Consider the following 12455-nt stretch of genomic DNA (forward strand, 5'->3'; position numbering starts at 1 on the left):
GAGCTAGGACCTTGACATTCTGCATGAAAGGAGGACTAGCAGCCGAGTTGCACGGGAGAATGGGAAAAGTGTTCATATGTAGTAAAAACCTGAGAAATCCGTCCGTTTTCGTCATTTGTTATCGAATCGACTTAAAGCCAGATCGTCACATTGGCCGCTCTTCTCTCTGAAACGGTTGTACTTATCGTCTGCAAAGCTATGTCGCGTGCTGCGGTATGCGGAGACACTAAAATCACCATAGTAGAACACAGGTGAAGCTTCTAAGTTGGTGCAATAGCCAGTAAGAAGTAGAACAATTCAAGTTTTAGGTATCGATTATTGTCTTTTTAGCTGGCTTCGGTACCTTGGACATGAGCTAGGACCATAAGATTCTGCATGAAAGGAGGACTAGAAGCCGAGTTCCACGGGAGAATGTGAAAAGTGTTCATATGTAGTAAAAACCTGAGAAATCCGTTCTTTTTCGTCATTTGTTATCGAATCGACTTAAAGCCAGATCGTCACATTGGCAGCTCTTCTCTCTGAAATGGTTGTACTTATCGTCTGCAAAACTATGTCGCGTGCTGCGGTATGCGGAGAAACTAAAAGCACCGTAGTAGAACACAGATGAAGCTTCTAAGTTGATGTAATAGCCAGTAAGAAGTAGTACAATTCAAGTTTTAGGTATTGATTATTGACATTTTAGCTTGCTTTGGTGCCTTGGACATGAGCTAGGACCTTAAGATTCTGCATGAAAGGAGGACTAGCAGCCGAGTTGCACGGGAGAATGTGAAAAGTGTTCATATGTAGTAAAAACCTGAGAAATCCGTCCGTTTTCGTCATTTGTTATCGAATCGACTTAAAGCCAGATCGTCACATTGGCCGCTCTTCTCTCTGAAACGTTTGTACATATCGTCTGCAAAGCTATGTCGCGTGCAGCGGTATGTGGAGACACTAAAATCACCATAGTAGAACACAGATGAAGCATCTAAGTTGATGTAATACCCAATAAGAAGTAGTACAATTCAAGTTTTAGGAATCGATTATTGACTTTTTAGCTGGCTTTGGTGCCTTGGACATGAGCTAGGACTTTAAGATTCTGCATGAAAGGAGGACTAGCAGCCGAGTTGCGCGGGAGAATGTGAAATGTGTTCATATGTAGTAAAAACCTGAGTAATCCGTCCGTTTTCGTCATTTGTTATCGAATCGACTTAAAGACAGATCGTCACATTGGCCGCTCTTCTCTCTGAAACGGTTGTACTTATCGTCTGAAAAGCTATGTCGCGTGCTGCGGCATGCTGAGACACTAAAAGCACCATAGTAGAACACAGATCAAGCTTCTAAGTTGATGTAATAGCCAGTAAGAAGTAGTACAATTCAAGTTTTAGGTATTGAATATGGACCTTTTAGCTGGCTTTGGTGCCTTAGACATGAGCTAGGACCTTAAGATTCTGCATGAAAGGAGGACTAGCAGCCGAGTTGCACGGGAGAATGTGAAAAGTGTTCATATGTAGTAATAACCTTAGAAATCCGTCCTTTTTCGTCATTTGTTATCGAATCGACTTAAAGTCAGATCGTCACATTTGTCACTCTTCTCTCTGAAACGGTTGTACTTATTGTCTGCAAAGCTATGTCGCGTGCTGCGGTATGCGGAGACACGAAAATCATCATAGTAGAACACAGATAAAGCTTCTAAGTTGATGTAATAGCCAGTAAGAACTAGTACAATTCAAGTTTATGTATCGATTATTGACTTTTTAGCTGGCTTTGGTGCCTTGAACATGAGCTAGGACCTTACGATTCTGCATGAAAGGAGGAGTAGCAGCCGAGTTGCACGGGAGAATGTGAAAAGAGTTTATATGTAGTAAAAACCTGAGAAATCCGTCCGTTTTCGTCACTTGTTATCGAATCGACTTAAAGCCAAATCGTCACATTGGCCGCTCTGCTCTCTGAAACGGTTGTACTTGTCGTCTACTAAGCTATGTCGCGTGCTGCGGTATGCGGAGACACTAAAAGCACCATAGTAGAACACAGATGAAGCTTCTAAGTTGATGTAATAGCCAATAAGAAGTAGTACAATTCAAGTTTTAAGTATTGATTATTGACCTTTTAGCTGCCTTGGTGCCTTGGACATGAGCTAGGACCTTAAGATTCTGCATGAAAGGAGGACTAGCAGCCGAGTTGCACGGGAGAATGTGAAAAGTGTTCGCATTTAGTAAAAACCTGAGAAATCCGTCGGTTTTCGTCATTTGTTATCGAATCGACTTAAAGCCAGATCGTCACATTGGCCGCTCTTCTCCCTGAAACCGTTGTACTTATCGTCTGCAAAGCTATGTCGCGTGCTGCGGTATATGGAGACACTAAAAGCACCATAGTAGAACACAGATGAAGCTTCTAAGTTGATGCAATAGCCAGTAAGAAGTAGTACAATTCAAGTTTTATGTATCGATTATTGACTTTTTAGCTGGCTTCGGTGCCTTGGACATGAGCTAGGACCTTAAGATTCTGCATGAGAGGAGGACTAGCAGCCGAGTTGCACGGGAGAATGTGAAAAGTGTTCATATGTAGTAAAAACCTGAGAAATCCGTCCGCTTTCGTCATTTGTTATCGAATCGACTTAAAGCCAGATGGCCACATTGGCCGCTCTTCTCTCTGAAACGGTTGTACTTATCGTCTGAAAAGCTATGTCACGTACTGCGGTATTCGGAGACACTAAAAACACCATAGTAGAACACAGATGAAGCTTCTAAGATGATGTAATAGCCAGTAAGAAGTTGTACAATTCAATTTTTAGGTATCGGTTATTGCCTTTTTGGCTCGCCTTGGTCCCTTAGACATGAGCTAGGACCTTAAGATTCTGCATGAAAGGAGGACTAGCAGCCGAGTTGCACGTCAGAATGTGAAAAGTGTTCATAAGTAGTAAAAACCTGAGAAATCCGTCCGTTTTCGTCATTTGTTATCGAATCGACTTAAAGCCAGATCGTAACATTGGCCGCTCTTCTCTCTGAAACGGTTGTACTTATCGTCTGCAAAGCTATGTCGCGTGCTGCGGCATGCTGAGACACTAAAAGCACCATAGTAGAACACAGATCAAGCTTCTACGTTTATGTAATAGCCAGAAAGAAATAGTACAATTCAAGTTTTAGGTATTGAATATGGATCTTTTAGCTGGCTTTGGTGCCCTGGACATGAGCTAGGACCTTAAGATTCTGCATGAAAGGAGGACTAGCAGCCGAGTTGCACGGGAGAATGTGAAAAGTGTTCATATGTAGTAATAACCTGAGAAATCCGTCCTTTTTCGTCATTTGTTATCGAATCGACTTAAAGCCAGATCGTCACATTGGCCGCTCTTCTCTCTGAAACAGTTGTGCTTATCGTCTGCAAAGCTATGTCGCGTGTTGCCGTAGGCGGAAACAGGAAAAGCACCATAGTAGAACACAGATGAAGCTTCTAAGTTGATGTAATAGCCAGTAAGAAGTAGTCTAATTCAAGATTTAGGAATCGATTATTGAGTTTTTAGCTGGCTTTCGTGCCTTGGACATGAGCTAGGACTTTAAGATTCTGCATAAAAGGAGGACTGGCAGCCGAGTTGCACGGGAGAATGTGAAAAGTGTTCAAATTTAGTAAAAACCTGAGAAATACGTCCGTTTTCGTCATTTGTTATCGAATCGACTTAAAGCCAGATCGTCACATTGGCCGCTCTTCTCTCTGAAACGGTTGTACTTATCGTCTGCAAAGCTACGTCGCGTGCTGCGGCATGTGGAGACACTAAAAGCACCATAGTAGAACACAGATGAAGCTTCTAAGTTGATGTAATACCCAGTAAGAAGTAGTACAATTCAAGTTTAATGTATCGATTATTGACATTTTAGCTGGCTTAGGTGCCTTGGACATGAGCTAGGACCTTAACATTCTTCATGAAAGGAGGACTAGCAGCCGAGTTGCACGGGAGAATGTGAAAAGTATTCATATGTAGTAAAAACCTTAGAAATCCGTCCGTTTTCGTCATTTGTTATCGAATCGACTTAAAGCCAGATCGTCACATTGGCTGCTCTTCTCTCTGAAACGGTTGTACTTATCGCCTGCAAAGCTATGTCACGTGCTGCGTTATGCGGTGACACTAAAATCACCACAGTAGAACACAGATGAAGCTTCTAAGTTGGTGTAATATCCAGTAAGAAGTAGTACAATTCAAGTTTTAGGTATCGGTTATTGACTTTTTAGCTGGCTTTGGTGCATTGGACATGAGCTAGGATCTTAACATTCTTCATGAAAGGAGGACTAGCAGCCGAGTTGCACGGGAGAATGTGAAAAGTATTCATATGTAGTAAAAACCTGAGAAATCCGTCCGTTTTCGTCATTTGTTATCGAATCGACTTAAAGCCAGATCGTCACATTGGCCGCCCTTCTCTCTGAAACGGTTGTACTTATCGACTGCAAAACTATGTCGCGTGCTGCGGTATGCGGAGAAACTAAAAGCACCGTAGTAGAACACAGATGAAGCTTCTAAGTTGATGTAATATCCAGTAAGAAGTAGTACAATTCAAGTTTTAGGTATCGATTATTGACTTTTTAGCTGGCTTTGATGCATTGGACATGAGCTAGGACCTTAATATTCTGCATGAAAGGCGGACTAGCAGCCGAGTTGCACGGGAGAATGTGAAAACTGTTCAAATGTAGTAAAAACCTGAGAAATCCGTCCTTTTTCGTCATTTGTTATCGAATCGACTTAAAGCCAGATCGTAACATTGGCCGCTCTTCTCTCTGAAACGGTTGTACTTATCGTCTGCAAAGCTATGTCGCGTGCTGCGGCATGCTGAGACACTAAAAGCACCATAGTAGAACACAGATCAAGCTTCTACGTTGATGTAATAGCCAGTAAGAAGTAGTACAATTCAAGTTTTAGGTATTGAATATGGACCTTTTAGCTGGCTTTGGTGCCCTGGACATGAGCTAGGACCTTAAGATTCTGCATGAAAGGAGGACTAGCAGCCGAGTTGCACGGGAGAATGTGAAAAGTGTTCATATGTAGTAATAACCTGAGAAATCCGTCCTTTTTCGTCATTTGTTATCGAATCGACTTAAAGCCAGATCGTCACATTGGTCGCTCTTCTCTCTGAAACAGTTGTGCTTATCGTCTGCAAAGCTATGTCGCGTGTTGCCGTAGGCGGAAACAGGAAAAGCACCATAGTAGAACACAGATGAAGCTTCTAAGTTGATGTAATAGCCAGTAAGAAGTAGTCTAATTCAAGATTTAGGAATCGATTATTGAGTTTTTAGCTGGCTTTCGTGCCTTGGACATGAGCTAGGACTTTAAGATTCTGCATAAAAGGAGGACTAGCAGCCCAGTTGCACGGGAGAATGTGAAAAGTGTTCATATGTAGTAAAAACCTGAGAAATCCGTCCGTTTTCGTCATTTGTTATCGAATCGACTTAAAGCCAGATCGTCACATTGGCCGCTCTTCTCTCTGAAACGGTTGTACTAATCGTCTGCAAAGCTAGGTCGCGTGCTGCGGTATGCTGAGACACTAAAAGCACCATAGTAGAACACAGATCAAGCTTCTAAGTTGATGTTATAGCCAGTAAGCAGTAGTACAATTCAAGTTTTAGGTACTGAATATTGAATTTTTAGCTGGCTTTGGTGCCTTGGACATGAGCTAGGACCTTAATATTCTGCATGAAAGGAGGACTGGCAGCCGAGTTGCACGGGAGAATGTGAAAAGTGTTCAAATTTAGTAAAAACCTGAGAAATACGTCCGTTTTCGTCATTTGTTATCGAATCAACTTAAAGCCAGATCGTCACATTGGCCGCTCTTCTCTCTGAAACGGTTGTACTTATCGTCTGCAAAGCTACGTCGCGTGCTGCGGCATGTGGAGACACTAAAAGCACCATAGTAGAACACAGATGAAGCTTCTAAGTTGATGTAATACCCAGTAAGAAGTAGTACAATTCAAGTTTAAGGTATCGATTATTGACATTTTAGCTGGTTTAGGTGCCTTGGACATGAGCTAGGACCTTAACATTCTTCATGAAAGGAGGACTAGCAGCCGAGTTGCACGGGAGAATGTGAAAAGTATTCATATGTAGTAAAAACCTTAAAAATCCGTCCGTTTTCGTCATTTGTTATCGAATCGACTTAAAGCCAGATCGTCACATTGGCTGCTCTTCTCTCTGAAACGGTTGTACTTATCGCCTGCAAAGCTATGTCACGTGCTGCGTTATGCGGTGACACTAAAATCACCACAGTAGAACACAAATGAAGCTTCTAAGTTGATGTAATATCCAGTAAGAAGTAGTACAATTCAAGTTTTAGGTATCGGTTATTGACTTTTTAGCTGGCTTTGGTGCATTGGACATGAGCTAGGACCTTAACATTCTTCATGAAAGGAGGACTAGCAGCCGAGTTGCACGGGAGAATGTGAAAAGTATTCATATGTAGTAAAAACCTGAGAAAACCGTCCGTTTTCGTCATTTGTTATCGAATCGACTTAAAGCCAGATCGTCACATTGGCTTTTCTTCTCTCTGAAACGGTTGTACTTATCGACTGCAAAACTATGTCGCGTGCTGCGTTATGCGGTGACACTAAAATCACCACAGTAGAACACAGATGAAGCTTCTAAGTTGATGTAATATCCAGTAAGAAGTAGTACAATTCAAGTTTTAGGTGTCGGTTATTGACTTTTTAGCTGGCTTTGGTGCATTGGACATGAGCTAGGACCTTAACATTCTTCATGAAAGGAGGACTAGCAGCCGAGTTGCACGGGAGAATGTGAAAAGTATTCATATGTAGTAAAAACCTTAGAAATCCGTCCGTTTTCGTCATTTGTTATCGAATCGACTTAAAGCCAGATCGTTACATTGGCCGCTCTTCTCTCTGAAACGGTTGTACTTATCCCCTGCAAAGCTATGTCACGTGCTGCGTTATGCGGTGACACTAAAATCACCACAGTAGAACACAGATGAAGCTTCTAAGTTGATGTAATATCCAGTAAGAAGTAGTACAATTCAAGTTTTAGGTATCGGTTATTGACTTTTTAGCTGGCTTTGGTGCATTGGACATGAGCTAGGACCTTAACATTCTTCATGAAAGGAGGACTAGCAGCCGAGTTGCACGGGAGAATGTGAAAAGTATTCACATGTGGTAAAAACCTGAGAAATCCGTCCGTTTTCGTCATTTGTTATCGAATCGACTTAAAGCCAGATCGTCACATTGGCCGCCCTTCTCTCTGAAACGGTTGTACTTATCGACTGCAAAACTATGTCGCGTGCTGCGATATGCGGAGAAACTAAAAGCACCGTAGTAGAACACAGATGAAGCTTCTAAGTTGATGTAATAGCCAGTAACAAGTAGTACAATTCAAGTTTTAGGTATTGATTATTGACTTTTTAGCTTGCTTTGGTGCCTTGGACATGAGCTTGGACCTTAAGATTCTGCATGAAAGGAGGACTAGCAGCCGAGTTGCACGGGAGAATGTGAAAAGTGTTCATATGTTGTAAAAACCTGAGAAATCTGTCCGTTTTCGTCATTTGTTATCGAATCGACTTAAAGCCAGATCGTCACATTGGCTGCTCTTCTCTCTGAAACAGTTGTACTTATCGTCTGCAAAGCTATGTCGCGTACTGCGGTATTCGGAGTAACTAAAAGCACCATAGTAGAACACAGATGAAACTCCTAAGATGATGTAATAGCCAGTAAGAAGTAGTACAATTCAAGTTTTAGGTATCGGTTATTGACTTTTTAGCTGGCTTTGGTGCCTTGGACATGTGCTAGGACCTTAAGATTCTGCATGAAAGGACGACTAGCAGCCGAGTTGCACGGGAGAATGTGAAAAGTGTTCACATGTATTAAAAACCTGAGAAATCCGTCCGTTTTCTTCATTTGTTATCGATTAGACTTAAAGCCAGATCGTCACATTGGACGCTCTTCTCTCTGAAACGGTTGTACATATCGTCTGCAAAGCTATGTCGCGTGCAGCGGTATGTGGAGACACTAAAATCACCATAGTAGAACACAGATGAAGCATCTAAGTTGATGTAATATCCAGTAAGAAGAAGTACAATTCAAGTTTTAGGTATCGATTATTGACTTTTTACCTGGCTTTGGTGCCTTGGCCATGAGCTAGGACCTTGACATTCTGCACGAAAGGAGGACTAGCAGCCGAGTTGCACGGAAGAATGTGAAAAGTGTTCATATGTAGTAAAAACCTGAGAAATCCGTCCGTTTTCGTCATTTGTTATCGAATCGACTTAAAGCCAGATCGTCACATTGGCCGCTCTTCTCTCTGAAACGGTTGTACTTATCGTCTGCAAAGCTATGTCGCGTGCTGCGGTATGCGGAGACACTAAAATCACCATAGTAGAACACAGATGAAGCTTCTAAGTTGATGCAATAGCCAGTAAGAAGTAGAACAATTCAATTTTTAGGTATCGATTATTGTCTTTTTAGCTGGCTTCGGTACCTTGGACATGAGCCAGGACCTTAAGATTCTGCATGAAAGGAGGACTAGCAGCCGAGTTGCACGTCAGAATGTGAAAAGTGTTCATATGTAGTAAAAACCTGAGAAATCCGTCCGTTTTCGTCATTTGTTATCGAATCGACTTAAAGCCAGATCGTAACATTGGCCGCTCTTCTCTCTGAAACGGTTGTACTTATCGTCTGAAAAGCTATGTCGCGTGCTGCGGCATGCTGAGACACTAAAAGCACCATAGTAGAACACAGATCAAGCTTCTAAGTTGATGTAATAGCCAGTAAGAAGTAGTCCAATTCAAGTTTTAGGTATCGATTATTGACTTTTTAGCTGGCTTTGATGCATTGGATATGAGCTAGGACCTTAATATTCTGCATGAAAGGTGGACTAGCAGCCGAGTAGCATGGGAGAATGTGAAAACTGTTCAAATGTAGTAAAAACCTGAGAAATCCGTCCTTTTTCGTCATTTGTTATCGAATCGACTTAAAGCCAGATCGTCACATTGGCCGCTCATCTCTCTGAAACGGTTGTACTTATCGTCTGCAAAGCTATGTCACGTGCTGCGGTATGCGGAGACACTAAAATCACCACAGTAGAACACAGATGAAGCTTCTAAGTTGATGTAATATCCAGTAAGAAGTAGTACAATTCAAGTTTTAGGTATCGATTATTGACTTTTTAGCTGGCTTTGGTGCCTTGGACATGAGCTAGGACCTTAAGATTCTGCATTAAAGGAGGACTAGCAACCGAGTTGCACGGGAGAATGTGAAAAGTGTTCATATGTAGTAAAAACCTGAGAAATCCGTCCGTTTTCGTCATTTGTTATCGAATCGACTAAAGCCAGATCGTCACATTGGCCGCTCTTCTCTCTGAAACGGTTGTACTTACCGTCTGCAAAGCTATGTCACGTGTTGCCGTAGGCGGAAACAGGAAAAGCACCATAGTAGAACACAGACGAAGCTTCTAAGTTGATGTAATAGCCAGTAAGAGGTAGTACAATTCAAGTTTTAGGTTTCGATTATTGACTTTTTAACTGGCTTTGGTGCCTTGGCCATGAGCTAGGACCTTGACATTCTGCATGAAAGGAGGACTAGCAGCCGAGTTGCACGGGAGAATGTGAAAAGTGTTCATATGTAGTAAAAACCTGAGAAATCCGTCCTTTTTCGTCATTTGTTATCTAATCGACTTAAAGCCAGATCGTCACATAGGCCGCTCTTCTCTCTGAAACAGTTGTGCTTATCGTCTGCAAAGCTATGTCGCGTGTTGCTGTAGGCGGAAACAGGAAAAGCACCATAGTAGAACACAGATGAAGCTTCTAAGTTGATGTAATAGCCAGTAAGAAGTAGTCTAATTCAAGATTTAGGAATCGATTATTGACTTTTTAGCTGGCTTTCGTGCCTTGGACATGAGCTAGGACTTTAAGATTCTGCATAAAAGGAGGCCTAGCAGCCGAGTTGCACGGGAGAATGTGAAAAGTGTTCATATGTAGTAAAAACCTGAGAAATCCGTCCGTTTTCGTCATTTGTTATCGAATCGACTTAAAGCCAGATCGTCACATTGGCCGCTCTTCTCTCTGAAACGGTTGTACTTATCGTCTGCAAAGCTAGGTCGCGTGCTGCGGTATGCTGAGACACTAAAAGCACCATAGTAGAACACAGATCAAGCTTCTAAGTTGATGTAATAGCCAGTAAGAAGTAGTACAATTCAAGTTTTAGGAATCAGTTATTGACTTTTTATTGGCTTTGGTGCCTTGGACATGAGCTAGGACCTTAATATTCTGCATGAAAGGAGGACTGGCAGCCGAGTTGCACGGGAGAATGTGAAAAGTTTTCAAATTTAGTAAAAACCTGAGAAATACGTCCGTTTTCGACATTTGTTATCGAATCGACTTAAAGCCAGATCGTCACTTTGGCCGCTCTTCTCTCTGAAACGGTTGTACTTATCGTCTGCAAAGCTATGTCGCGTGCTGCGGCATGTGGAGACACTAAAAGCACCATAGTAGAACACAGATGAAGCTTCTAAGTTGATGTAATACCCAGTAAGAAGTAGTACAATTCAAGTTTTAGGTATCGATTATTGACATTTTAGCTGGCTTAGGTGCCTTGGACATGAGCTAGGACCTTAACATTCTTCATGAAAGGAGGACTAGCAGCCGAGTTGCACGGGAGAATGTGAAAAGTGTTCATATGTAGTAAAAACCTTAGAAATCCGTCCGTTTTCGTCATTTGTTATCGAATCGACTTAAAGCCAGATCGTCACATTGGCTGCTCTTCTCTCTGAAACGGTTGTACTTATCGCCTGCAAAGCTATGTCACGTGCTGCGTTATGCGGTGACACTAAAATCACCACAGTAGAACACAGATGAAGCTTCTAAGTTGATGTAATATCCAGTAAGAAGTAGTACAATTCAAGTTTTAGGTATCGATTATTGTCTTTTTAGCTGGCTTCGGTACCTTGGACATGAGCTAGGACCTTAAGATTCTGCATGAAAGGAGGACTAGCAGCCGAGTTGCACGTCAGAATGTGAAAAGTGTTCATATGTAGTAAAAACCTGAGAAATCCGTCCGTTTTCGTCATTTGTTATCGAATCGACTTAAAGCCAGATCGTAACATTGGCCGCTCTTCTCTCTGAAACGGTTGTACTTATCGTCTGAAAAGCTATGTCGCGTGCTGCGGCATGCTGAGACACTAAAAGCACCATAGTAGAACACAGATCAAGCTTCTAAGTTGATGTAATAGCCAGTAAGAAGTAGTCCAATTCAAGTTTTAGGTATCGATTATTGACTTTTTAGCTGGCTTTGATGCATTGGACATGAGCTAGGACCTTAATATTCTGCATGAAAGGTGGACTAGCAGCCGAGTTGCATGGGAGAATGTGAAAACTGTTCAAATGTAGTAAAAACCTGAGAAATCCGTCCTTTTTCGTCATTTGTTATCGAATCGACTTAAAGCCAGATCGTCACATTGGCCGCTCTTCTCTCTGAAACGGTTGTACTTATCGTCTGCAAAGCTATGTCACGTGCTGCGGTATACGGAGACACTAAAATCACCACAGTAGAACACAGATGAAGCTTCTAAGTTGATGTAATATCCAGTAAGAAGTAGTACAATTCAAGTTTTAGGTATCGATTATTGACTTTTTAGCTGGCTTTGGTGCCTTGGACATGAGCTAGGACCTTAAGATTCTGCATGAAAGGAGGACTAGCAGCCGAGTTGCACGGGAGAATGTGAAAAGTGTTCATATGTAGTAAAAACCTGAGAAATCCGTCCGTTTTCGTCATTTGTTATCGAATCGACTTAAAGCCAGATCGTCACATTGGCCGCTCTTCTCTCTGAAACGGTTGTACTTATCGTCTGCAAAGCTATGTCGCGTGCTGCGGTATGTGGAGACACTAAAATCACCATAGTAGAACACAGATGAAGCATCTAAGTTGATGTAATAGCCAGTAAGAAGAAGTACAATTCAAGTTTTAGGAATCGATTATTGACTTTTTAGCTGGCTTTGGTGCCTTGGACATGAGCTAGGACTTTAAGATTCTGCATGAAAGAAGGACTAGCAGCCGAGTTGCGCGGGAGAATGTGAAAAGTGTTCATATGTAGTAAAAACCTGAGTAATCCGTCCGTTTTCGTCATTTGTTATCGAATCGACTTAAAGACAGATCGTCACATTGGCCGCTCTTCTCTCTGAAACGGTTGTACTTATCGTCTGAATAGCTATGTCGCGTGCTGCGGCATGCTGAGACACTAAAAGCACCATAGTAGAACACAGATCAAGCTTCTAAGTTGATGTAATAGCCAGTAAGAAGTAGTACAATTCAAGTTTTAGGTATTGAATATGGACCTTTTAGCTGGCTTTGGTGCCTTGTACATGAGCTAGGACCTTAAGATTCTGCATGAAAGGAGGACTAGCAGCCGAGTTGCACGGGAGAATGTGAAAAGTGTTCATATGTAGTAATAACCTGAGAAATCCGTCCTTTTTCGTCATTTGTTATCGAATCGACTTAAAGCC

Source organism: Schistocerca gregaria, unplaced genomic scaffold, assembly GCF_023897955.1.
Source record: "Schistocerca gregaria isolate iqSchGreg1 unplaced genomic scaffold, iqSchGreg1.2 ptg000492l, whole genome shotgun sequence".
Taxonomy (NCBI): domain Eukaryota; kingdom Metazoa; phylum Arthropoda; class Insecta; order Orthoptera; family Acrididae; genus Schistocerca; species Schistocerca gregaria.